The 27,122-nt window shown below is 40.0% G+C and overlaps 1 long non-coding RNA gene across 1 annotated transcript; it reads left to right on the top strand.

The window, feature by feature from the left end:
• The first annotated feature begins 14,855 nt into the window (after positions 1 to 14,855).
• LOC112447026 (uncharacterized) lies at positions 14,856 to 16,741 on the top strand. The gene is made up of 2 exons (XR_003035045.2): positions 14,856 to 15,083; positions 16,208 to 16,741. It is a non-coding gene; the product is annotated as an uncharacterized lncRNA (long non-coding RNA).
• The last annotated feature ends 10,381 nt before the right edge of the window (positions 16,742 to 27,122 follow it).

Genomic DNA, 27,122 nt, shown 5'->3' with positions numbered 1-27,122 from the left:
AGACAGTTAGGCATTAAAAGCATACTCTTAATAGTATTTGGCGGTACTATATCCAAAAATACAGAAATGCCCCAAATTTGCCAATCATTCCTCCCTTTCCCTTCTCCCATAAGCTTCCCAAGGTAACTCTATAAAAGAAACAAAGCAAATGGAAAACAAAATACCACTTAGTGACCATGGAGTCGGTGACCAGTGACCACGAAAGCACATATCTGGCAGAGGATCAGGGGCTGTGGCTAAGTGTGACCTTTTCCCACACCACCCTCCCCTCGCCCAAATCTGTATCTTGGGAGGACTTGACAACCTATTAGGTGAGGAAATCATGGATAGAGCTGCTGAGTTTGTCGGTGAATTGCCTAACTCAGTCACCTAAGATAGAAGAGCAGAGGAGAATATTTCTGGATTAACATGTATTTTTAACTTCAAGCTTTCTCATCACTGGTGAAGGAAGTGGAATTTCTTGGATTTATTTATATATGAGAGCAGCAGCTCCTCTTCCTCAAGTGGATGCAGGAAGACAGGGAGGAACAGAGCAGAGAGGTCCTCCTCCCCCAGCGGTCAGAGAGAGACCAGAAAGAGAAGCCCCCCTACATCAGACCAGGACATGTTTCCTAAAACTGCTTATTTCTGGGCAAAGTGAATGCTGTGACACAGGCAAATCTGCAAGCACCTCTCCTTCTTGGCACATTGTGTTAATTGCACAATCGTGTCTAACTCTTTGCAACCCCAGGAACTGTAGCCCACCAGGCTCCTCCATCCGTGGAATTCTCCAGACGAGAATACTGGAATGGGTTGCCTTTCCCTTTTCGACGGGATCTTCCAGACCCAGGGACTGATCCCAGGTCTCCCGCATTTTAGGCAGATTCTTTACTGCCTGAACAACCAGGGAAGCCCAAAAGTGTTAGTGGCTCAGTCATGTCCAACTCTTTGCCACCCCATGGGCTGTAACCTGCCAGGCTCCTCTGTCCATGGAATTCTCCAGGCAGAAATACTAGAGCGGGTTGCCATTCCCTTCTCTAGGGGATCTTCCCAACCCAGGGATTGAACCAGAGTCTCCTGCATTGCAGGTGGATTCTTTATCATCTGAGCCACCAGGGAAGCCCTTCATGAAGGTCTAATTTATTTTAGGCAGCCAATATGGACATTTTCAGGGAGCAATAGTCCTGCCAGGCTCCTCTGTCCATAGCAATTCTCCAGGCAATACTGGAGTGGGTAGCAATTCCCTTCTCCAGGGGATCTTCCCAACCCAAAGATAGAACCTGGGTCTCTCATTGCAGGCAGATTTTTTTTTTTTTTTTTTAATCATCTGAGACACCAAGGAAGCATGTAATTGTTTTTATCTTTGTTTTGATACAAGTGGAAGGAAAATATAATATAAAATATTTAGATGAAATTGAACTTCATTCTGAATTTAAGGATGAACTTCACTCTCGAAGACCAATGTATGAAAATACATAAAATGTGCCACTGGTTTCAATTTTTTAGAAATTACAACTTACCAAAGATAAAATGATTCTGATTTTGCCTAGAGTCAGCAGAACATAACTAAAATAAAGATGTGATCTCAGACTCATGCTTTTTCATATTCTCTGCCTTAGCACATGTTGTAGACTATTCCGAAGGTTCTTCCCTCTGTCAACCTGGAAAACTCTTACACATCCATGAAGACACAGCACACGTGACACCTCCTCTGTGCTGCCTTCCCTGCTCTTTCCTTTATTTTCTCACTCTAGCTCATAGTTATTTATACCAAGGCACTCATCTCACTGAACAGAAACCAATTTTTCCTTTCCCTGCCATCCCCACTAGACAGTGAGGTCCTTAAGAGTTTGTGGTTTGTGGTTTAGGTACTGTGTTTCCAGAACTGAAAGCATTATCTGGAACACAGATATTCACTAAACATTTATAAAATAAATAAAGAAAAATGTATGGCCACTTATGCTTCTGACTCATTAATTGGAACCAGAATGACAAGGAAACTTAAAGAATGTCTTTTCGTTGAAAGATTGCCTAGAGGAAGAATTCCATTAACTAGAGGTTCCATAGAATAGAGAACTCACAAAATATGAAAATTGATACCTTAATAAAAAAATCAGGAATATTTGTAGCTTCTGGACACCTGGTAAGAACTTAGGAGGAAAGAAATGATTTCCATCTTCTGGATCCATAGGAGCATTAAGTGACTTTCAGTGAGTTTCAGCCATTTGTTGACAAGGTTTATATGTTCTAAAAACTCTTATCTCCTTTTTGTTTTAATCATCTCTAAGATTTACTGGCAATCAAAGATAACTGTGTAAGAATAAAATCTACACTTCTGCTTAAGAATTTCTCTGTAGCTCACTAAACTTGCTCTTTTTGGTTTAATAATTCCCTGGATCAATGTAAGCTGATAAACACTTACTAATATAAGAGTTTATGAACCTAAATGAAAAACACTTCTCTCCTTGTTATATTAAATAGAATGGCTTGAGTTCTAAGTTCTACTTTACTTTGTACACACATCAAATGTTTTATTTTTCCTTGTGATTGTTTTTGCTTTTGTTTCAGTCACATACAAAATGAATCAAAAATATTATCTAACTAGGCTTAAACTTACTATTGCAAAGTAAGATTATGCAGCAAGACAATAACTCCATTGACAGAGTAGAAAGACAATTAAAAAATTTTTTTTTCTTCCCACTATCTGATCAACAACCAATTTAGAAGAATGTAACTCACGGACATTTTTTCATGTACAGAAGGAACTGCTATCTACTATTAAGTTTTAGCTAGAATCAGAAGGAGTAGAGGAAGTCAGAAGAAATGATGTAAAGAAAATCCTCTTACTGAGATTGTGGGGAGAACAGAAAAAGAGAAGGACAGTGAGGTGCTCATATATGTGTCTAATTTTAGGTTCTCTAGGGGAAAAGAGAGAAACCAAGGGAAGAGAGGGCACTAGGGGAAGGCAGCTGTGTCCACAAGCTGCCCATCTGCCCATATCTACCTGGGCACAAGGCACATCAAAATAAACTTGGCAGCATGAATAAAAAATGCTGCCTGCCACATTAGCAAACAAGGGATGTTGCAAGCCTCAAGCCAGTACAGTCCCCCGACCAGTGAGCCCGGATGCTATCAGGCTGGAAACAAAGAACGCTTAGCATGTAGCAGTCAGCTGCTGCAGTCAATCATGCGATGCACCCTGATGGAATTCAGGATAGGGACACATAGGCTGCTCACTGCCAAGCCCTAGTGCACTGCAGCTGCTCCCTCTGGTGTGCCCTGTGCGGACTCAAGATGAGAAAGCACAGGACTCAGGCCCCAGATAGCAGAGGTGCACGGCAAAGTAATGGTTTCAGTGAGCCCAGATTCCTGTGTGTATGTTCCCATACACTGTAAAGTGGTAAATTCCTTAGCTTCTTTAATTAACAATAATCTTTTCATGTTCTGACTAACTGGTTTTTGTTGCAGAAACTCCTATGTATCCTTGCTCTTCCTTTACCTCTTCAGAGCAGCTCCTCAAAGCTACTTGAGAGGCTTTTGGAATCGAATCCTCAGTTCAGATCAGCTCAGTTGCTCAGTCGTGTCTGACTCTTTGCAGTCCCACAGACTGCAGCATGCCAGGCCTCCCTGTCCATCACCAATGCCCAGAGTTTACTGGAACTTATGTCCATTGAGTTGGTGATGCCATCCAACTATTTCATCCTCTGTTTTCCCCTTCTCCTCCCGCCTTCAATCTTTCCCAGCATCAGGGTCTTTTCCAAGGAGTCAGTTCTTTGCATCAGGTGGCCAAATTATGTGGATCTGAATAAAACAGAATTCTCGACTTTTGTAGTGCATTTTTTTTTTTTTTTTCAGTCTCCAGCAGCACAGTGTCATCAAGTAGATGGAAGATATTATGGGTTTAACATTCCCCAAATTTTGATTTTTCCCAAAATTTACATGTCAAAGCCTTAATGTTACTGAATTCAAGTTTGATCTGCTCACCACATGACAGGCCAGTAATTTGGAGCCGAGGTATTGAGGCAAGGAATAGCGACTGTATACTGAAAGCTGGGAGTTTGAGAAGATGGTAGACTAATGTCCCAGAGTACCATCTTATCTGGGTCTGCATGCCAGTTTCTATTAGAGAACAAAGGCGGGTGGGGAGTGAAAAACAGTTAACTAAAAAGGTCATAAATTTTGCAACTATCTCTCGGCTTGGCCACATTGGGGAGGGGATGTGTTAATTTCTTCTTTTCTGCAGCCATTCACTGGTGTTCAGGGTCAGAATGTCTCCCTGTGAACTAAACCTTAACATGTAGGCAAAGAAGCAGGGTTTCCTAGCTCAGGCCATTATGTATGCTCACAGCTACAGACGGTCTTCTCCCAATGGCTCAGCCAGTAAAGAACATACGTGCCAATGCAGGAGACACAGAGGCACAGAGAGTTCAACCCCTGGGTTGGGAAGATCCTCTGGAGAAGGAAGTGGCAATCCACTTCAGTATTTCTGCCCGGAATATTCCACAGACAGAGGAGCCTGGCGGGCTACAGTCTATAGGGGCGCAAAGAATCAGACATGACTGAGTGTGCATGCACACACACACAATTATAGACAGTGTCCTTTTGGCAATTATGTTAGGGGAAGCACACTGACTGAAACCGCCCACCCTGGCCAAGCACCATAGTAACCATTTGCATGAGTTGTTTTACAACAGTAGGTTCTGGTAAGGAACACTGAACAAATAAGCCACCACCAACCGGAAGAGTTTTGGAAGGTTCAAAAGGTGACACCACATGTCCAACCAGGCTGTTTTCCGTGGCTGTGACTTCAAACTCGGGCTCCCCCAGTTTCGTCTGTCAGAGGATGAACTGTGAAGGAGAGAGGAATCTCCCTGGCTGCCCCTCCCCATGGACCCCCTTCAGTTTCAGTGTGGGGCAGGGAGAGTGACAGGGCCCTCATGGGGGCTCATGGTTGAAACCGCTCATTATGTTGACCTCGCAAACAAAGAGTAAAGTCACAGTGACCCTTGAGACTGCCCAAACTGCCCAAACAACACTCTATTTTCTCCCTGGCGCCTACCTTCTCAAAGCTACAAGACCACCAGATTCCAGACCTCTAGCTACATGATCACACAGGATGCAACTACAGGCTAATAATTAACCATCCCTTCAAAGTATGTTTCATTGGCGGGGTATAAGAAAGACCCTGTCAGAAAGGGAGGACACTGGTTCTCCTTCAGGGCCAGTCATCCTATTGTTTCCCTCTAATAAATTTCCCTTTTCTTGCCTCACTGCCTGGCTCTCTTTCTTTTTCTCTGCACTCACCTTCCAGAGAGGAAGGGAATCATCTCAGGTTCTGTTTCAGCACTGAAAGACCAAAGCTGCCAGGCTTGGTCCCCGACCTTTGAAAATGAGCCGCAGCCTCCAGAAGCTCGCATGTGCTTTCCCTCATTCAGTATTCCAGTTTGCTTGAGTCTTGGCTGAGTATTCTATTATTAAAACAACAGCAGCAGCACTGCTGCATTTCAATAGAGACACCCAAGCTATGATTGTCAGAGTTTGAGTTATTAGTGGCATTGCTTGGAAATGTCCTTATTGTTTCTTAGACATTGTAAGCTTGATGAAGATTTAGAATATATCTTCTCCCTGCCTGGCCAAGCTACTCTGCTTCAACAATACACTCGCTGGGTGATTTTATTAGCTCCTCGGACATACATGGCTAAGACTTCAGTTTCTGTTCATGCCATATCTGGTGTAACCAGCATTTTTGTAACAGGGAAGAACAGAATCTGACTCCCTGTTTTATCTATTTCTTCTGCTTTAACCTTTGCTTCCTGTTGCTTTTGTTACTATAATCACTAAAAGGATGCTATCTATAGCTGTGAGCATATATAATGCACTGCCTTGGAGAACCCAGCCCCTTTGCCTGATAAATTGTCTTTGTTAAGTTTGCAGGGAGGCATTCAGACTCTGCCCACTTGAATGGCTACAGAAAAGAAGAAATTAACATGTCCACTCCCTGAGGCTGGCCAAGCCAGTAGATATTTTGCAAGAGTTAAGGCCTTTGTACATTACTTCTTCATCTCCTCCTCTTGTCTGTTCTGTAAAAGAAACTAGCATCCAGACCCTGATAAGTTGTTACTCTGGGATGCTAGTCCACACCTCTTCGGATACCTGGCTCTCTGAATAAAGTTGCTGCTCTCTGTCTCGACACCTTGTCTCCTTATCATTGACCTATCATGCAGCGAGCTGACTGAACTTGGGTTTGGTAACATCTTGTAAAATGGGCTTTTAATAAAATTGAATACACCTTTTGCTGTTGTTCAGTCGCTCAGTCATGTACGACTCTGTGACCCCATGAACTGCAGCATGCCAGGCTTCCCTGTCCTTCACCATCTCCCAGAGCTTGCTCAAATTCATGTCCATTGAGTCAGATATGAAAAAAAAAAAAGAGGCTATTATAGAGATGTCCATAAAAATATAGTTAATTTTGGGCTGTTTCTGTTATATTTCATACATGTGATTTATTTTTGTTCCTAGTTTTACTGGTAACAAAACATGGACATACAAAGATGTCTGAAATTACTCATTTATATTAAAGTAGCAAGGATGGACATTTGTATTTATGGAGACACACCCATCCCAATCTCTAAGGTCATTAACTTATTGCTATTGCTATTGCTAAGTCACTTCAGTTGTGTCCGACTCTGTGTGACCTCATAGATGGCAGCCCACCAGGCTTCCCCATCCCTGGGATTCTCCAGGCAAGAACACTGGAGTGGGTTGCCATTTCCTTCTCCAATGCATGAAAGTGGAAAGTGAAAGGGAAGTCGCTCAGTCGTGTCCGACTCCCAGCGACCCCATGGACTGCAGCCTTCCAGGCTCCTCCATCCATGGGATTTTCCAGGCAAGAGTACTGGAGTGGGGTGCCATTAGTCATAATAAATGATCTCTAAGAATCAACTTGCAATTCTGAAAATGATAAGCTTCCCTTTCTGAAAGAAAGCAGGGCAGTGGCTCCAAGAGAATGCCAGTGGAAGGTCTTTCCAACCTTAGTAGTGAAGTCTTGTGAAATTCTCAGTGATTTACTATAAATGACTAGACAAGCTACTATTTGGCATTAAGATAAACCCAACTTAAAAAAGTTGTGTTAATAAAGCCACAACTCAACAATTTGTTCAGTGTCTTTTCATGCATTAGGACATTTTAAGTTTAAAAATATAGAAAAGAAAACCAGCACTTAAAATTATAATTATTAGGCTTACTACAAATCCTTCTTCCTGATGTTATCCCAGGTCGGACTTACAGTGTTACACCAAGACATCATTAGCTCCTTCCTTCATAATCACTAGTTTCCAGTGTTCCTATTATTGTTCCTGTCCTGTATATATTAGAACAATTTTAAGAGGCAGTTGGTACTGAGATTTAAGATGTGAGCCTCGTGCTCTGGACTGAGGCAGGGTCTGATGCAAAGCTCAGCTCTGCCATTTGCTGTCAGTGGAGCACTGGTAAGTTAATCACTGTGAAGGGTGGTTTACTCTACTCCCAGGTATAATTCAGATAGTAATAGCTGTTATATAAGCATTTACTGAGATAACATCTAAAAATTAGCATTTAACATGATGCCTGGCATATAATTTTAAATCAGATCAGATCAATCACTCAGTCATGTCTGACTCTTTGTGACCACATGAATCGCAGCATGCCAGGCCTCCCTGTCCATCACCAACTCCCAGAGTTCACCCAGACTCATGTCCATCAAGTCATTGATGCCATCCAGCCATCTCATCAGCTGTCGACCCCTTCTCCTCTTGCCCCCAATCCCTCCTAGCATCAGAGTCTTTTCCAATGAGTCAACTCTTCACATGAGGTGGCCAAAGTACTGGAGTTTCAGCTTTAGCATCATTCCTTCCAAAGAAATCCCAGGGCTGATCTCCTTCAGAATGGACTGGATGGATCTCCTTGCAGTCCAAGGAACTCTCAAGAGTCTTCTCCAACACCACAGTTCAAAAGCATCAATTCTTCGGCGCTCAGCTTTCTTCACAGTCCAACTCTCACATCCATATGTGACCACTGGAAAAACCATAGCCTTGACTAGACGAACCTTTTTTGGCAAAGTAATGTCTCTGCTTTTGAATATGTTATCTAGGTTGGTCATAACTTTCCTTCCAAGGAGTAAGCGCCTTTTAATTTCATGGCTGCAGTCACCATCTGCAGTGATTTTGGAGCCCAGAAAAATAAAGTCTAACACTGTTTCCACTGTTTCCCCATCTATTTCCCATGAAGTGATGGGACCGGATGCCATGATCTTTGTTTTCTGAATGTTGAGCTTTAAGCCAACTTTTTCACTCTCCACTTTCACTTTCATGAAGAGGCTTTTGAGTTCCTCTTTACTTTCTGCCATAAGGGTGGTGTCATTTGCATATATGAGGTTATTGACATTTCTCCCAGCAATCTTGATTCCAGCTTGCACTTCTTTCAGCCCAGCATTTCTCATGATGTACTCTGCATATAAGTTAAATAAACAGGGTGACAATATACAGCCTTGACATACTCCTTTTCCTATTTGGAACCAGTTTGTTGTTCCATGTCCAGTTCTAACTGTTGCTTCCTGACCTGCATACAGATTTCTCAAGAGGCAGGTCAGGTGGCCTGGTATTCCCATGTCTTTCAGAATTTTCCACAGTTTATTGTGATCCACACAGTCAAAGGCTTTGGCATAGTCGATAAAGCAGAAATAGATGTTTTTCTGAAACTCTCTTGCTTTTTCCATGATCCAGTGGATGTTGGCAATTTGATCTCTGGTTCCTCTCCCTTTTCTACAACCAGCTTGAACATCAGGAAGTTCACAATTCACATATTGCTGAAGCCTGGCTTGGAGAATTTTGAGCATTACTTTACTAGCGTGTGAGATGAGTGCAATTGTGTGGTAGTTTGAGCATTCTTTGGCATTGCCTTCCTTTGGGATTGGAATGAAAACTGACCTTTTTCAGTCCTGTGGCCACTGCTGAGTTTTCCAAATTTGCTGGCATATTGAGTGCAGCACTTTCAAAAAATATTACTTATAATTAGATTAAAAAAATGAAAATTTTAGCAAAACAAGGGAGATAATCACAAGTTGAAACTTTTGAACATATGATTCTTAACCAAACAGCTATTTAATATTTGAACAATGTGAATAGTCCTCATGATGTATTTAGACTTTAAAACATCAATACAGTACACTAACACATATATATGGAATTTAAAAGATAGACTTTTACAATGGCTATCAAATTGTTAGAAATGATCATTTCTTTTTTACTTTTTAATCACATTGAAGCATAGCTATGATTTACATTGAAATGGGTGTTATAAGTAAAATCCAGAGATGACTTAAAGTGTATGGGGGGAAGAGGTACTTAGGTTACGTACAAGAACCATTTTGAATACCTGTGGATTTCAGGCTCCATGAGAGTCCTAGACAACCCCCCCAAGCATACCAAGGAACCACCAGGTCATAACAATGAAAGTGCCAAATCCTAACCGCTAGACAGCCAGGGAATTCCCAAGAACTACTGTCCTCTAATGTGCTAAGACAGTAGACCTTAATTGTTCTCACCACACACACACACACACACACAAATGGTAATTATATGATGGGATGGAGGTGTTAACTAATGCTATGGTGGTAATCTTTTCCCAGTAGCTAAATGTATCAAATCAATACACTGTACACCTTAGACTTACACAATGTTATCTGTCAACTATATCTCAGTAAAGCAGGGAAATTAAGCAAAAAACCTAAAAATACACTTACCTTTGACCAAACTAGTATATTTAATTTTATAAATAAAATACATGTACATTTGTATCTGATTTGTATTTATCTAAAATCTTTTAGTAGATGTGGGGAACATGCATATTTTTGTGTTTAATCATTGTCTGCTAGGTTCTGTCACTGAATGAGAGTCTTGGTTTCATTCCTATTGAGAAATAAGCTTAAGTAATGGTTGAGAATAAGAAAAATTATAATGAACAAGATGCCACATTATGCATGAAATGTGTATTTGTTAACATTTTGTTCTAAATTAATTGCATATTTCATTTCAATATAATGCAATGTTTTTTAATATTAAGCTTAACCATTTAAAGGATTTCAATTTTTTATTTAAGAAATGCACAATTAATCCATGCTTTCCTATCAACTACCCCTGTGGGAAGCCTCTTCTTGTGGACTGTGAACCAGGGCTTTACTACTGACAGTTCTCCTAGAAGAAAACTAGGTGTTAGCCTGTAGTGAGGAAAACTTGCAGTGATTTGTCAGTGTCCTTATTAGAGTGCTTCAAAGTAAGTAGTTTGACTGTGTAAATTAAATATACTAAACATCCTCATATTCCTGGGGTGGAATTGGCCAATATGGTAGCACTAGCCCCAAGCAGGTATATAAATTCAAATGTAAATTAATGAAAATTAAATACATTTAGATGGAATTCCTGGGTCCCACCAGCCATAATTCCAGTGACATGCAGCCCATTTCCATTACGGTAAGAAGGTGTCCTAGGTGGCACTAGACTTGAGTTACCATTTTCCATTGTAATGAAAACTAAGGTTAAAAGAGAATTACTGAAATAACGTGAAGACTAAACATTCATTTCTTTCTCTTTTTCATCCCTTTGTTTAATTTCTTTTTTCCCGTTTTCTTCTGCCTGTGTTCCTCATCTCAATATAGTATCAGCCAATATGATTTCAGTTTCAAAATGGATAATTTATTTCAAATAAAAAATTAATTTAGAAAAACAAGTTGAAGTAAACAGGTTTCCTGAGAAATTTAGAGAACAATATAGAAATGGATATTTTAAACACTGTATGTTAGGTGATTATCTAGTTAACAAGCAATTTCCAAATAAAAATCTGTTAATTCATCCTTGGTGAATTAGGCAAAACTCACTTTGATTTTTCATTCTTCATGTTAGAGAAAATTCTCCATCCTTTTCCAATTATTGTGAAGAATGTCACACTTCAGAATTATTTCTCCAGACTCTCTTGAGAGAAACAGCCAGGCTTGGTGCTCACTGGGCCACCTTGCTGTTAGTGGCAACCTCTGGCCCCACAGCAGAGCCCTCTGCTTCTGTGTGCTTGGAGCAATGGTGTTGGGATAGGACTCTCCCACTGCTCCATCACTGTAAGACAAGATGGGATGGGTTGTGTTCTCCCCAGGGCATCTTCCCTCCAGGTCTATTTCTCTTTCAAGTTTAGGCCATCTTGCAGGAATAAACTGACTCCAATTCAGATAAGAGCGACCTCACACCAGTCCCAGACCCAGGCATGTCTTACAAATACTCTTTTACCTAAAAGCCCTGCACTGGCTCAACTATTTAAAAAACTGGTTTCCGTACTTCTCTACCATTTGCTCCATTAGCCAACTCGGGAGAGAATAACAACCTTTAATTAACAAAATTCACGATGCACAATAGTGTTTCTTCAGTCCCCCACCCCAATCCCCATTTCGTTAGGGCTTCCCTGAATAGTTCAGTTGGTAAAGAATCTGCCTGCAATGTGGTATACCTGGGTTCAATCCCTGGGTTGGGAAGATCCCCTGGAGAAGGGAAAGGCTGCCCACTCCAGTATTCTGGTCTGGAGAATTCCATGGACTGTGTAATTCATGGGGTCACAAAGAGTCAGTCGGACATGACTGAGTGACTTTCACATAGTTCCTGTAGTTGGGGTATTTTTTAGACTTTTTAAAATAGTTCCCCTGGAGGGAGCCTTTTTAGACTTTTTTTTTTTTTTTTAATTCAGTGAGCACACTGCTGGATCTTACTTCCCTGACCAGGGCCACAGCAGTGAAAGCGTGAGTCCTAACCACTGGACTGCCAGGGAGTTCCTGCTTTTTAGACGTTTTTAACTAATCTTCCCAGCATGAAATTTTAATACCTCAAATATATTGTGTATCTAATTATAATTATATATATTTAATACATAATTACTGTAGGTGTATCTGCTTTGTACTGAGAGGGTAACAGGCAGGAAGGCTAGGGGTCTCCAAACGAAGGAAATAGGCTGCAAGTGTCACACATTTTTAATCTCTCTCTTAAACAGCAGGAGGAAACAAACTGCAAGTGTCAGATTTTTTTTTCCCTTCTCTATACAAAATTAAAAGGAGGTTTCTCTTAAAATTCTGTGTTGCCATGATGACACCTGGTTCCACCTGAACGAAACTTTTCTCAAATCTCGAGCTGCTGCTGCTACTGCTAAGTCACTTCAGTCGTGTCCGACTCTTTGTGGCCCCATAGACGGCAGTCCACCAGGCTCCCTCATCCCCGGGATTCTCCAGGCAAGAACACTGGAGTGGGCCGCCATTTTCTTCTCCAATGCATGAAAGTGAAAAGTGAAAGCAAAGTCGCTCAGTCGTGAACGACTCTTCGTGACCCCATGGACTGCAGCCTACCAGGCTCCTCCATTCATGGGATTTTCCAGGCAAGAGTACTGGAGTGGGGTGCCATCATGCGTTTTCCCTATGGAAATGTTTTTCTTAAGCTAGGTTAATGAATTACGTATTTACCCTAGACTCTTTTCAAGTCAGTTCCTCTTAAGACTCAAACTGATAATGGCTCAAGGAACCAGTATGTTTTACTCATACATTGTTCTCCTAATCTATGTTAATAAAACTACATATTTTCTTGGAAACCTGCCTTTCTTCAATATTCACGTCAATTATTTTATATCCCGGGATGACTCACCTTGTGCCAAGTTTATCTCAAAACGCATGTTGTGGGTGAGGCGCCTGGTCCCACTCTGAGTTTTGAGACATCTCCTTTCTCTAACAGTTTGCTCATAGGTGTATAACATACTGCTAAAGGCTAGCAGGGGGGCACTCTTTCTGCCCCCTTCTGATGTCTATGCCAGAAGCTTTCTCTCTTTTATACTTTAATAAAACTTTATTACACAAAAGCTCAGAGCGATCAAGCTTCATCACTGGCCCTGGATTGAATCTCCTTTCCTCTGGAGGCCAAGAATCCCAGCATCTTTCATGGCTCAGCAACAACCTTTCAGTACATAAAAAGTGTAAGATTTTTTCACTTTCCAAGAATCAAGTTCTATCCTGTTGGGGGTGATGTTTCTCTCTTTGATAACTCCTAATAAATGGGAACTGAAATATCAGAAATAGGTACCATTTTCTAGATACTTTGTGTATGTTGCAGTGTGTACAATTCAAAGATTATAGCTCACTTGAGTGTCAGGATACAGAAAATATTTATTTTTTCCTGCATACAACATATTTGCATACTTTGGTAGGTTAGTGAGGAAATAAACACTCTGGGCTTTCTGAGAGGTTAAAGAAGTCCTTGGATTTGCCCTTGGAGATCTTGAGTCATTCTACTCTGTTTTCAGTGTAACTGCTGACAGGAAGGGGAGGACTGGGAAAGAATATGGAAAGAGGGGAAGAAGTAGATGAAGATACTTAGATAATAGCACATTTTTTTATTTCCCATATTTACTCAAGCTCATCATCTAATAGCTTACCCTGTCTTTTTTGAAACTCTAACTTAACAGGTTAGTGCTTAGAAAGCATCTCTCATTTCCCCTTTCTCAGTTAATAAAATTCCCCACCATAAAAAAGAAAATAATATTCAAATATTGAACACTGAATTCAATATGAGAAAGTCATCATACTTTAATAATTGCTAAAATTGTACACTAATCTGCATGTTTTAACTTACAAAGTTTTCTTCCATCATGTTAGTTGATAAATCAACAAATGCTTACAATTAAGACAACAGTAATGTGTTTTGTTTATATTTTCCTTTATTATGATTCACACTTGTAACAATTAGGAATAAGGGATGGTATGGGGAGGGAGGAGGGAGGAGGGTTCGGGATGGGGAACACATGTATACCTGTGGTGGATTCATTTTGATATTTGGCAAAACTAATACAATTATGTAAAGTTTAAAAATAAAATAAAATTGGAAGAATTAAAAAAAAAAAAAAAAATAAAACTGAAAAAAAAAAAAAAAAAAAAAATAAAGTGTAGTGAGATATTGTTCTTAAAATGCATTGAACTAAAGTAGCAGGTGAAAATACACTCTGAATTATTCCTTCACTTATTCAACATTATTTGTGTGCACCATGTGCTGGAGGAAGCAGGCGCAGCTAAAGGAGCTGAGTGACCATCCTGCTCATCTGTCGAGCCCCTCTCTTCTCAGGAGAGAGCCTCACAAGCAGAGGGCTTTCCCTTGGGCTACAGCTCCTTAATGAAATTAGGCTCATGGGCACATAGTTCTCCATTCCTTCCTTTTTCTCCCCAAATTTTCACTGTATGTGGGCAATAACTTCTTTAGAAAGCTCCATGCTCTCACATTCTGAGTCATTTCTGCTTGGAACAGAAACAAGCTCTTCATTAAAGTAGCTTCACCAGACAAGGTTTTGATACTTTTCTCCCAACTTCTTTTTGCCCAAGTAGAGACTTGATCTCGAAAGGGCTGAGAGACGATTACTAGAGGCAACAGCTTCTTTCAAGTACTTGTTCAAGAGCATGTCATTCTTCTTCCATCACCTCTTACCCTCATATACTCCACCCCAATATAAAAGTCACAAGTATGCCAAAAATGAAGTGCTTAAATCAATTTCATACTTAAAAAGCTTATACAACCTGACTAGATTATCCTAAAATGTTAGCCTACAATTGACACTTACTCATTTGGTGGAAGGAGGAAAAGAAGTTGGAAATATTCACTCTGAATTCATTAAAATTCTTTTATTTCTACTGTCTATAGCATTTCCATTTTTCTAGGAAGAAAAAATCCTCACTGTGAGTCTAATATTTATTTAAAGTGTTTTCCTATCCTAATAAAGGAAATAACATTTACGGACTCAGAGAAGAACACAGGTGTAACTATGAGGGTACAAAGTCATAATGACTGACCTCATAGAACCAAGAACAACCTGCCACAACTTGTTTCTGTGGCAACAACAGGATCCACTATAGGAAGGAGAGAGCTTCTCCATGGGGAGCAGAAATCTGACATCAACTGACACAGAAAGATGCCCCTTGGGATTACTCACACTCAACATTTGTTTAAAAGTCATTGCCAGCCTCTGAGAGTGATTGGAGGCTCTTAACTTCAAAAGGAATTTGAAAGGTTTTTGACTCTTTTTTCAGCTCTGGAAACTTAAGATAAAGCAAAAGTGGTACACACGTATTTCAATGCATTTCTACAGATTTCAAGCTGAATTTTAGTTTTGCTTTTGCTTTTCCCCCTTCTTTTAAATGTGTTTTATTGAAATACATTTGATTTACAATGGTGTATTAATTTCTGCTGTATAGCAAAGTGACTCAGTTATACATTTATATACATTTTTCTTTATATCCTTTTCCATGATGGTTTACCATAGGATACTATTGAATATAGTTAGTTCCCTGTGCTACATGGTAGGACCTTGCTGCTGATCCATCTTATGTGTCATAGTTTACATCTGCTAAGCCCAAACTCCCACTCCTTCTCCCCACTCCCCGCCCCCCTTGGCAACCACAAGTCTGTTCTCTGTGTGAGTCTGTTTCTGGTTTATAGGCAGATTCATTTGTGTCATATTCCAAACATTATCGTGCTCAGTGAAGTAGTCAGAAAGAGAGACTAATACCATAGGATATCACTTATATACGTGTTTTCCTCTTTTTGTTTCCATCAAGCTAAACTCTAGTGTAGATATTTTGAACCCACCAATGTCGAGCTCTAACCACTTTATAAAAAGGTATTTATATCTGTATTCCCAGGGATCATGCAGCCCCAGGGACTATTTGTATTTAGAAAATGGATTAAAGGCCACCTGAGTGTATTTCTCTCTTTTACAATAACTAGTTAAGGCCAAGAATAACTCTTTAAAGGCTCTTCAGAAAACTCCTTATCTAAGTGGGTTTTGCAAATATCTCTCCTTTTGGGGTAGATTTCTGGATGCTACTCTACTGCCCACCTATCATTTATTTTATTAATGACAGAGGTAGAATATATTCTTCTAGATATAAAGCAGAAAAATTGACTTGATGCTAAATAAATAGATGAATATCCTTGTAAGCAGCTCTCTGCAGAAGCCCTTTTGTCACTAACATTAAACCAGGGACCCCATGCTCTACTCATCTCCAGTCCAAGCACACCTTTCAAATCTTTGGAGCACATGATACCTTGCCTATCTTGTTGGTGCTTTCTGTAGATCAAAGAAGTAGAACTGAAGAATAAGTATTTAACAGATAACCAAATCTCTTCTCCAGCTTCCCCTTCGGTAATCTTGGGAACAAACTGTGTGAACAAGATAGCATCTGAAGAAAGGCAACAAGGAGCTGACAAGCCTGCACACTGTGGGGGATAGTGATGACTCTGACTTCCATCTCAATGATTAGCTGGGGTCACTTGCCTGTTTCCTTTTATAAACCTTCATGGCCCAATGGAATCTTCAGAGATGATTATGGGGAACACCGAGTCCACCATCTCCCGGATGTCGGCATTCTGATTAAAAGCAACTTTACTTTCTACCAACATTTCTCTCTCTCATATGCTGCTTTTCAAGTGGCAAGCAGTCAGACCCGAGTTTGGTAACACCTTAGTCAAAGGAAGGAGGGAAAATTATCAGTGGAAAGGGATGTAGAAGAGTTAACTACTTTGGTCTTGCCAAGTTGTCAACCCATTTGAAGTACTGAAACCCAGAGAATTTCTCCTAGGATATTGGAAAGTAGCTTGCTTCTCTACCTTAACCATCATTCCCTCCCCATCTCTGAGCATAAAGTAAAATATGCAATCCGCACTGATTTTCTCTTTGGCTTGTTTTGAATCAGGTATCTGAGGCTTGAGTCACTGGAAGGATGGAGTTATCACCACTGAGAAAGCAGACCCTTCTAGTGGAGCAAGTGAGAACAGATAACTCAGAGGTGGTGCGTTAAGGACACTTTAAGGTGCTGATTAGTCATCCAAGTGGAAATGTCAGGAACTCTGTGAAATTCCAACATGGAGGGAAGTCTGGGGGAGAGATGAGTATAACTGGGGAATAGAAATGCATCAAGCACAGAGCTCTGTCACTCTGCCCTATAAGACTCAGAGCAAAGAGCAAACCAGCAAAGGAGACTAACAGCAAAGCCCCTCCCTACACATTTCCAGGACACCGGGTGCTTTCATCCAGGCAAATTGTGGAACAGGTGCCCCATCTGAGAAAGCCAGTGGCCAGTGAGGTAGCATAAACAAGAGAACCTGACATCCTAGAAGCCAACTGGAATAAGTTGCAAAAAGCAGAAAATTATCAACCATGAAAAGAAGTGAAGTATGAAGGCTGAAGTCAGACCATGGTAGTTGGCATTGTAGGAGGCATGGGATGGTTTTAACAAGAGTGGGAATATCAGTGGGAGCAAAATCCTGATTAGAATAAAGAGAGATGAGAGAACTGGGGACTGGGATTATAAATCATGTTTAAAATCTTTTTTTTTTTTTTTCTTTTTTTTACAAAAGAGAGCAGAGAAATAGAGCAGTAACTGGTAAAGTGGGCCAAAATAATGATTTCTTTTTAATTATAGGATGGGACAGACAATAGCAATTTTTTCAATAAGGAAAGATTGATGATGTCAGAGGCGAGAGGAGAGAATTGCTAGAGTGATGTCTGAGTAAGCAACAGAGCACAAATGATGTGATTGTTTTAAATAAGAGCTCTACTTAAAGAAGATAGTCATAGGACTTTGCAAGGAAGAAGTGCAGTAGATGGACATGGTGATGGGAGTCTGGATGCTCTGTGTCACAGACAGTTCTCAGGAAGAAAATTCAGTTGGAGTTTGGAATGCTGAATATTTATGAGGGATCGACAGCTATAGAGAGAAGTGGGAGGGAACAGGATTGGCTGGCAGGAAAATTCAAAGTACAGTGCATGCCTGGCAAAGCCGTATCAACTCCAAAGACAACTTTGGATTTGTCCCTTGGTGAAAGACTGATGTTGAAGCTGAAACTCCAATACTTTGGCCACCTGATGCGAAGAGCTGCCTCATTGGTAAAGACCCTGATGCTGGGAAAGATTGAAACCAGGAGGAGAAGGGGATGACAGAGGATGAGATGGTTGGATGGTATCACCGACTCAATGGACATGAGTTTGAATAAGCTCTGGGAGTTGGTGATGGACAGGGAGACCTGGCGTGCTGCAGTCCATGGGGGTCTCAAAGAGTCGGACATGACTGAGCGACTGAACTTAACTGTCTTTACACTGCTGCTACCCACTTCCCCCAAAACTTTTCTTTTCTTTCTTCCCTCTTCCCTCCATCCCTCCCTCCTTCCCTTCCTTCCTTTGCTGTGTCAGGTCCTAGTTGTGCCACATGGGATATTTGATCTTCATACGAGATCTTTAGTTGCAAACTCTTAGCTGCAGCATGTGGGATCTAGTTCCTTGACCAGGTATCAAAACTGGGCTTTCAATATTGGGAGTGTGGCGTCTTAAGTCCCTGGACCATTGGGGAAGTCTCAATGACTCTTCCTGAAGGGATGATGTGGATAATACATCTGTATGTCCACCACAAAGAATTTTTTCCATTTTCTCAGTACAGAGGCATTCAAAATCGGTATCCAGGACAGTGAAATATGGGGTGAGGGAAGTGGAGGGCTTGGAGACTGAGTGTTGTAAAATTGCCACCTAGGTGGGACTGGTGAATAGTCTTGGGAAATATGGTGCATTTCCAGGCAGCTCTAAGGGTGCATTTTAGGGGTAGTACTGAGGAATTTCAGCATGATAGTTTGGTTTTCTCCAGTCACATTCATGTGCAGCTTCAGGAACAGAATGAGAAAAAAGGAAGAACTGAGAAATCATTTAAGAGGGGCGGGGGCGGGGGGGGGGGGGGAGGGAGGCGGGCAGATCATTAGGGACTTGCAAGTCATTTAAGGACCTTGTCTTTTTTCTCTGAATGGGATGTGAAGCCATCCAGGGTTGTTTAATCCTTTTGACTTTGAACAATAATACACACATCTGGAATTTCATAGAACATAAATGTACAGCCAAATAAATTATCACAGAGCAATCACCCACATAACTCTATCCGGAGGAATAAACAAGGTATAGCCAGCAACATAGAAGGGCCCCCCCACCCTTGCCCTTCCCCAACAGTTATTCCCTTCCTCACTGTAAATGACATTTACTTTCCTAACATTCATAATTATTTTCTTGCTATCTTTTTTTTCCCCATTTTTAATAGCTGTGCTACCAAAACTTGTATCCCTGAAGTCTAAAGATTCGAATAGGTGGTTTTAACTTTGCCTTTTTCATCTTTTCTTAAGTGGAATCAATGTACTTTTACTCTTTTTGTATATGGCAGTTTTGCTTTACCGTTTTTGTTTTTCTTTTTAATTTTTTAGATATGGGCCAATGTTTTCTAAAGTCTTTATTGAATTTGTTACGATACCATTCCTGTTTTATGTTTTGGTTTTTTTTTTTTTTTTTGGCCTCAAGGCATGCAGGATCTTAGCTCCTTGACCAGGAATCAAATCTACACGCTCTGCATTAGAAGCAAAGTCTTAACCACTGGACCATCATGAAAGTTCCTACAATATGTTTCTGAGGTTCATTCACAGTGTTGTATTTTTAAATTCAGGCAACCACAGGATCAGTCCTAGGTCTGGTTTCCAGCAATCCCAGTGTTGCAGTTATCAGGAGATAGCTTTGTGAAGGCAGTTGGCTTTGTCTTTGTTTACACCAGGATAAGAACAATTTTCTTGGTCCTTACTCAGGTTGAAGGATTAGAACTTAAAGCCCTGAGTTTATCTCTTTTTTCCTGCAAACTCTCCAGTCAACTTACAATAATTGCCTAATGCAAAGTCCTTAATCTTTACTTCCACGGTAATGTTTTCTGCCAGCAGCTACTTGATCAATTAAAACTTTGTCTTCTCTAGACACCAGCTGTTTAGTTACCACATGAACTATTGTTTTGTTGTTCTTGTGCACAGGCATTTTTTGTCTTTGTAGAATGTTCTTAGATTTTGCAAACACCCAAATATCACTCCTCATCACAGTATGCCCGGAGAGAGCTTTTTTAAATGGAGACTGACAATTAAATTTGTTAAGCTATAGATGTTTCTCCTTTCTTTTAGTGTAAGAATGACTTCCTGTTCAGTCTAAATCATAAATTCACCATTGGGCAGAAACATTGGGAAGACATTATCTAGATGTGTAAGACCATTAAATATTTCCTTTTTCCCTGGCTACAATTATTTGGAAGTTTTGCTTATAAAGCCATTTGAAATCCAACATTGTTGAGGCCAACGTTTCTTTAATTTGAATGTATCCACAGATACAGTTTTGCAGATATAAAAATTCTGTAAGAAATCAGAAGCATTTTTATAGAGATTTTAGCTTCGTAATTCAATGTCTCCCAATGTAAACTGTGAATACAGCTTTGGGAGTTCATAATTTTTTTTTTTAAAGGACTTGTGAACTATCAAATCTAAAAACCATTTGTTATATATACTTGCTCTAAAAGGAGAAAAACTTGAGACTCTCTCCAGCCCCTTCTCTCTTTACAAACAAAAGGAAAGAACTGCCTGAACAGGCAGAGCTACGGAGAAAGACTGGACAAAGAGGCCTTCTGATCGCCAGCTACAAGAGGCTCAAGAAAAGACTCAGATAGGGCCGTAATTCCTGTGGTAGAGGCAGGCTGTGTCGCTATACACTTGGCACTACCAGGGTCCCTGCAAGCCAAGCAGCTGCGCCACCTTCACACTCAACTCTCACTGGGGCACAGCTGCCACAGGCAAAAAAAAAACATCTTTTGTCTATACACACAGGGTCACTTTGGTCATGTCCAACTCTTTGTGACCCTGTAGACTGTGGCCCTGCCAGGCTTCTCTGTAAGGGGGGTTCTCTAGTTAAGAATACTGGAGCGTATTGGCCAATACTGGTTCCCATACCCTTCTAGAGCACTATATTTCCTATTGCCCTAGCCACCAATTCACCTGAATATCTGGTACTGCCAGAACCCCTGCAACCCAAGCAGCTGCACCACCTCCATACCTGGCCTGCACAGAGGCAAACTCAAGTCCTCCAGGGCAGCCTCAGGAGCAAACCCCAGTGGATGACCCACATGCAGAGGTGGAAATAAAACAACTGAAACCCAGGGGCAGTGTGGCTAACAAAGAAGATCCAAAACCTTCCCACCAGCTGTACAAGCTGCAGATTAAATCCACATAATCAACTAGGCTTAAATCCACATGATCAACTAGGCAGACTCTGTGTCTATGGAATATATAAAAGGACATTGAGAGCTCCCACAAAAGAAAAGGCACTAGTTCTGAGAGCTGTGGACACTGGAGGCAAGCACACACAGGAGTAGGACCAGATTAGAATCCGAGCTGCCCCCACAGCAGGTCCAGAGATCAGCACAGTGTTGGAGGGCATCCTAGGGAGGTGAGGTGGATTGTGACTCCCAGGGAGGGAAAGGATTCTGACAGCAGTGACTCAAGAAAAACATTTATTATTCTTATGGTTTCACTTGTTCTGTAGATTCTTGTGGATTTTTTTCTTTTCTCTCCCTCCCTCTGTTGTGGTTGACGATTTTATTGGCACTACAAAGTCTATTAAGCTTTTGAGCTTTTTCTTAGTCACACTTTTTTATTGTTATTATAAACCTCTGCCTCTACTTTGGGCTTTTGCAGTTCTGTGGAGTCTTTTTTTTTCCCCCCCTTTTTAAATTTTTTAAAACCTATTATCTTTTCTACATTTATTACTGTTTGCTTTTCCTACTGTTCTTTTCCCCTTGCAGTTAATCTTCAATGTATATAAATCTTTATCTACCTCTATTTAAATTTATATATTTTTCTTTCTTTTCTTTCATTCCTTTCTGCTCAACATATTTGTTAGTTTTATTTTCATTGCTTTATTCCCCAATTGGCACCTTACTTTAGTTTTGTTTTCCAGTTTGTGCTTTAGTTTTGTTCTTAACTGGTAGATATAATCTTTGGTTTCCTTTGTTTACAGGGTCAATCTATTGTACTTTATTTTTGTTGGAGTGTTTTGACTTTGCTTATGGGTGTATATGTATATTCCATTATTTTAATTATTATTTATCTGATTTTATAACTACCATTTGTCTGGGGCTCATCTTTGGTTTCTCATTTTTGGATATTTGTTTTAATCTCACTTAATGCCATAATAAACCACTTGTGGAATCTTCGTTCCTGATCAGAGATCAAGCCCCGAGCCTTTGGAGTGGGAGCACTGACTCCAAGACTTTAAACTACCAGAGAACTAACCCTGCTGCTGCTGCTGCTGCTAAGTTGCTTCAGTCGTGTCGGACTCTATGCGACCCCATAGACGGCAGCCCATCAGGCTCCCCATCCCTGGGATTCTCCAGGCAAGAACACTGGAGTGGGTTGCCATTTCCTTCTCCAATGCAGGAAAGTGAAGAGTGAAAGTGAAGTCGGTCAGTCGTGTCTGACTCCTAGCGACCCCATGGACTGCAGCCTACCAGGCTCCTCTGTCCGTGGGATTTTCCAGGCAAGAATACTGGAGTGGGTTGCCACTGCCTTCTCCAGAACTAACCCTAGGGAGTATCAAATAGTGAGGACTCACACAAAGGAAACCACTTGAAAATAAGACCCAGCATCACACAACCACCAGTAGCATCCTGTGCAGGATGCCTCATCTAAGCAACAAACAAAACAAAAATACAAACCCAATCATCAGCAGACAGGATTAGCACCTCACTCAGCCTTGCCCTTTAGAGGAAAAACAAGCAAACCAACAAAAAAATCTCAGCACAAATCTCATCCTATATAAAGCTTACAAAAACCACTGGACCAACTTTCAGAGGGTGGAAATTAAAAGGAAGAAAGAATTCAACCTTGAAGCCTGGGAAAAGGTGACCTCAAACACAGTAAGTTAAATAATAATAATAATGAAAAGGCAGAGAAATACTACACAAATGAAGGAACAAATTAGAAACACAGAAGTCAAAAAAAAAAAAAAGAGGATCTAGGCAAACTACCTAAAAAAGAATTCAGAATAATGATAGTAAAGATGATCAAAAGCCTTGAAAACAAAATGGAGAAAATGCAAGAATCAATTAACAAAGCAAACAACACAATTACTGAAATTAAAAACTACTCTGGAAGGAATCAATAGCAGAATATCTGAAGCAGAAGAACGAATTGGTGAGCTGGAAGATAAAATGGTGGAAATAACTTCTGAAGAGCAGAAAAAAGTAAAAAGAATGAAAAGAACTGAGGAGAGTCTCAGAGACCTCTGGGACAAGGTCAAACACACCAACATTCGAATGATAGGGGTCCCAGAAGAAGAAGAGAAAAAGAAAGGGTATGAAAAAATTTTTGAAGAGATTATAGTTGTTGAAAATATCCCCAACATGGAAAAGTAAATAGTCAATCAAGTCCAAGAGGTGCAGAGTCTCATACAAGATAAACCGAAGGAAAAACACACTAAGACACATACTAATCAAACTAACAAAGACTAAACACAAAGAAAGAATATGAAAAGCAGCAAGGGAAAAACAACAAGTAACATACAAGGGAAACCCCATACGTTTAACAGTGGATCTTTCAGAAGAAACTCTGCAGGCCAGAAGGGAATAGCAGGATATATTTAAAGTACTGAAAGGGAAAAAGCTAAAACCAAGGTAACTGTACCCAGCAAGAGTCTCATTCAAAATTGATAAAGAAACCAAAAGCTTTTCAGACAAGCAAAATCGAACTCAGTACCACCAAACTCGCATTACAACAAATGTTAAAGGGACTTATATAGTCAAGGAATACAAAAGAAGAAAAAAGATCTACAAAATCAACCCCAAACAATTAAGAAAATGGCAATAGGAACATATATATCAATAATTTCTTTAAATATAATTAGATTAATTTTTCCAACCAAAAGACACAGAGTGGCTGAATGGATACAAAAATAAGACACATATAGGCTGAAGGTGAGAGGATGGAAAAATATATTCCATGCAAATGGGAAGCAAAAGAATGCTGGGAGTAGCAATTCTCATATCAGACAAAATAGACCTTAAAATAAAGAATATTACAACAGATAAGGCAGGACACTACATAATGATCTAGGGATAAATCCAAGAGGAAGACATAACAATTGTAAATATCTATGCACCCAACATAGGAGCACCTCAATACATAAGAGAAACACTGCTGCTGCTGCTGCTAAGTCGCTTGAGTTGTGTCCAACTCTGTGAGACTCCATAGACAGCAGCCCACCAGGCTCCCCCATCCCTGGGATTCTTCATGTAAGAACACTGGAGTGGGTTGCCATTTCCTTCTCCAATGCATGAAAGTGAAAAGTGAAAGTGAAGTCACTCAGTCGTGTCCAACTCTTAGTGATCCCATGGACCGCAGCCTACCAGGCTCCTCCATCCATGGGATTTTCCAGACAAGAGTACTGGAGTGGGTTGCCATTGCCTTCTCCAAAGACAAACACTAACAGACATAAAAGGAGAAATTGACAGTAACAAAATAATAGTAGGAGACTTTAACACCCCACTCACACCAATGGACAGATCATCAAAAAAGAAAATTAATAAGGAAACACAAGTCTTAAATGATACATTAGATGAGATCTCATTGATAGCAAGAGATCTCATTGATATCTTCAGGACATTCCATCCAAATACAGAAGAATACACCTTCTTCTCAAGTGCACATGGAACATTCTCCAGGATAGCCCACATCTTGAGTCACAAATCAAACCTCAGTAAATTTAAGAAAACTGAATCATATCAAGCATCTTCTCCAACCACAACACTATGAGACTAGATATCAACTACAAGGGAAAAAAATGTAAGAAACACAAACACATGGAGATTAAACAACACTTTTCTAAATAATCAACAGGTTACTGAAGAAATCAAAAGGGAAATTTAAAAATTTCTAGAAAAAAATGACAATAAAAACACAACACAAAACCTACGGGATGCAGCAAAAGCAGTTCTAAGAGCATAGTTCATAGCAATACAATCCTACCTCAAGAAACAAGAAAAATCAAATAGACAGCCTAGCTTTACATCTAAAACAACTGGAAAAAGAAGGAAAAAAACTCCAAAGTTAGTAGAAGGAAAGAAGTCTTAAAGGTCCAAGCAGAAATAAATGAAAAAGAAATGAAAGAAACAATAGTAAAGATTAGTAAAACTAAAAGCTGGTTCTTTGAGAAGATAAACAAAATTGACAAACCTTTAGCCTGATTCATCAAAGAAAAAAAAGAAGAATCAAATCAGCAAAATTAAAAATGAAAAAGGAGAGGTTAAAACAGACAATGCAGAAATACAAAGGTTTATAAGAGAATATTAAGAACAACTATATGGCAATAAAATGGATAACCTGGAATAAATGGACAGATTCTTAGAAAAGCCCAATCTTCCAAGACTGAACCAGGAAGATATAGAAATTATGAACAACCCAATTATAAGCAGTGAAATTGAAGCTGTGATCAAAAATCTCCCAAAAAACAAAAGTCCAGGACCAGATGGCTTCACAGGAGAATTCTATCAAACATTTAGAGAAGAGCTAATGCCTATCTTTCGCAAACTCTTTCAAAAATTTGCCAAGGAAGGAACACTTCCAAACTCATTCTATGAGGCCACCAGCACCCTGATACCAAAATCAAACAAAGACAACACAAAAAAAGAAAATTACAGGCTAATATCTCTAATGAACATAGATGCAAAAATCCCCAAAAAAATTTTAGCTAACAGAATTCAGCAACACATCAAAAACCTCATACACCATGATCAAGTTGGATTTATTCCAGAGATGCAAGGATTCTTCAATATACGCAAATCAATCAATGCGATACAGCTTATTAACAAACTGAAAAGATAAAAACCATATGATAATCTCAATAAATGCAAAAAAGCCTTTCACAAAATTCAGCACCCATTTATGATTAAAACACTTCAAAAAATGGGCATAGAAGGAATCTACCTCAACATAGTAAAGGCTATCTATAAGCCTATAGCAAACATTATTCTCAATGGTGAAAAACTGAAAGCATTCCCCCTAAGATCAGGAACAAGACAAGGGTGTTCACTTTCACCACTATTATTCAATATAGTTCTGGAAGTCCTAGCTACAGCAATCAGAGAAGAAAAAGAAATAAAAGGAATCCAGATTGGAAAAGAAGAAGCAAAGCTCTCACTTTTTGCAGATGACATGATACTGTATGTAGAAAACCCTAAAGATAGTATCAGAAAAATTACTAGAGCTAATCAGTGAATTTAACCAAGTCGCAGGATGCAAAATCAATACACAGAAATCACTTGCATTTCTATATACTAACAATGAAAAATCAGAAAGAGAAATTAAGGAATCAATTCCATTCACCATTGCAACAAAAAGAATAAAATATCTAGGAATAAACTTACCTAAAGAGACAAAGTAACTGTACAAAAGCTCAACATTCAGAAAACGAAGATTATGGCATCTGGTCCATTACTTCATGAGAAATAGATGGGGAAACAGTGGAAACAGTGTCAGACTTTATTTTTGGGGGCTCCAAAATCACTGCAGATGTTGACTGCAGCCATGAAATTAAAAGACGCTTACTCCTTGGAAGAAAAGTTATGACCAACCTAGATAGCATATTCAAAAGCAGAGACATTACTTTGCCAACAAAGGTCCATCTAGTCAAGGTTATGGTTTTTCCTGTGGTCACGTATGGATGTGAGAGTTGGACTGTGAAGAAGGCTGAGCACCAAAGAATTGATGCTTTTGAACTGTGGTGTTGGAGAAGACTCTTGAGAGTCCCTTGGACTGCAAGGAGATCCAACCAGTCCATTCTGAAGGAGATCAGCCCTGGGATTTCTTTGGAAGGAATGATACTAAAGCTGAGAGTCCAGTACTTTGGCCACCTCATGCGAAGAGCTGACTCATTGGAAAAGACTCTGATGCTGGGAAGGATTGGGGGCAGGAGGAAAAGGGGTCGACAGAGGATGAGATGGCTGGATGGCATCACTGACTCGATGGATGTGAGTCTGAGTGATCTCTGGGAGTTGGTAATGGACAGGGACGCCTGGCGTGCTGCGATTCATGGGGTCGCAAAGAGTCGGACATGACTGAGTGACTGAACTGAACTGAACTGAATGAAATAAATCAAAGATATAAACAGATGGACAGATATTCCATGTTCCTGGTGAAAATGACTATACTACCAAATGCAAT

Source organism: Bos taurus, chromosome 6 (genome assembly GCF_002263795.3).
Source record: "Bos taurus isolate L1 Dominette 01449 registration number 42190680 breed Hereford chromosome 6, ARS-UCD2.0, whole genome shotgun sequence".
NCBI classification, from domain to species: domain Eukaryota; kingdom Metazoa; phylum Chordata; class Mammalia; order Artiodactyla; family Bovidae; genus Bos; species Bos taurus.
Note: the sequence above shows the minus strand (reverse complement) of the source record. Positions and strands in the feature narration are given on the sequence as shown.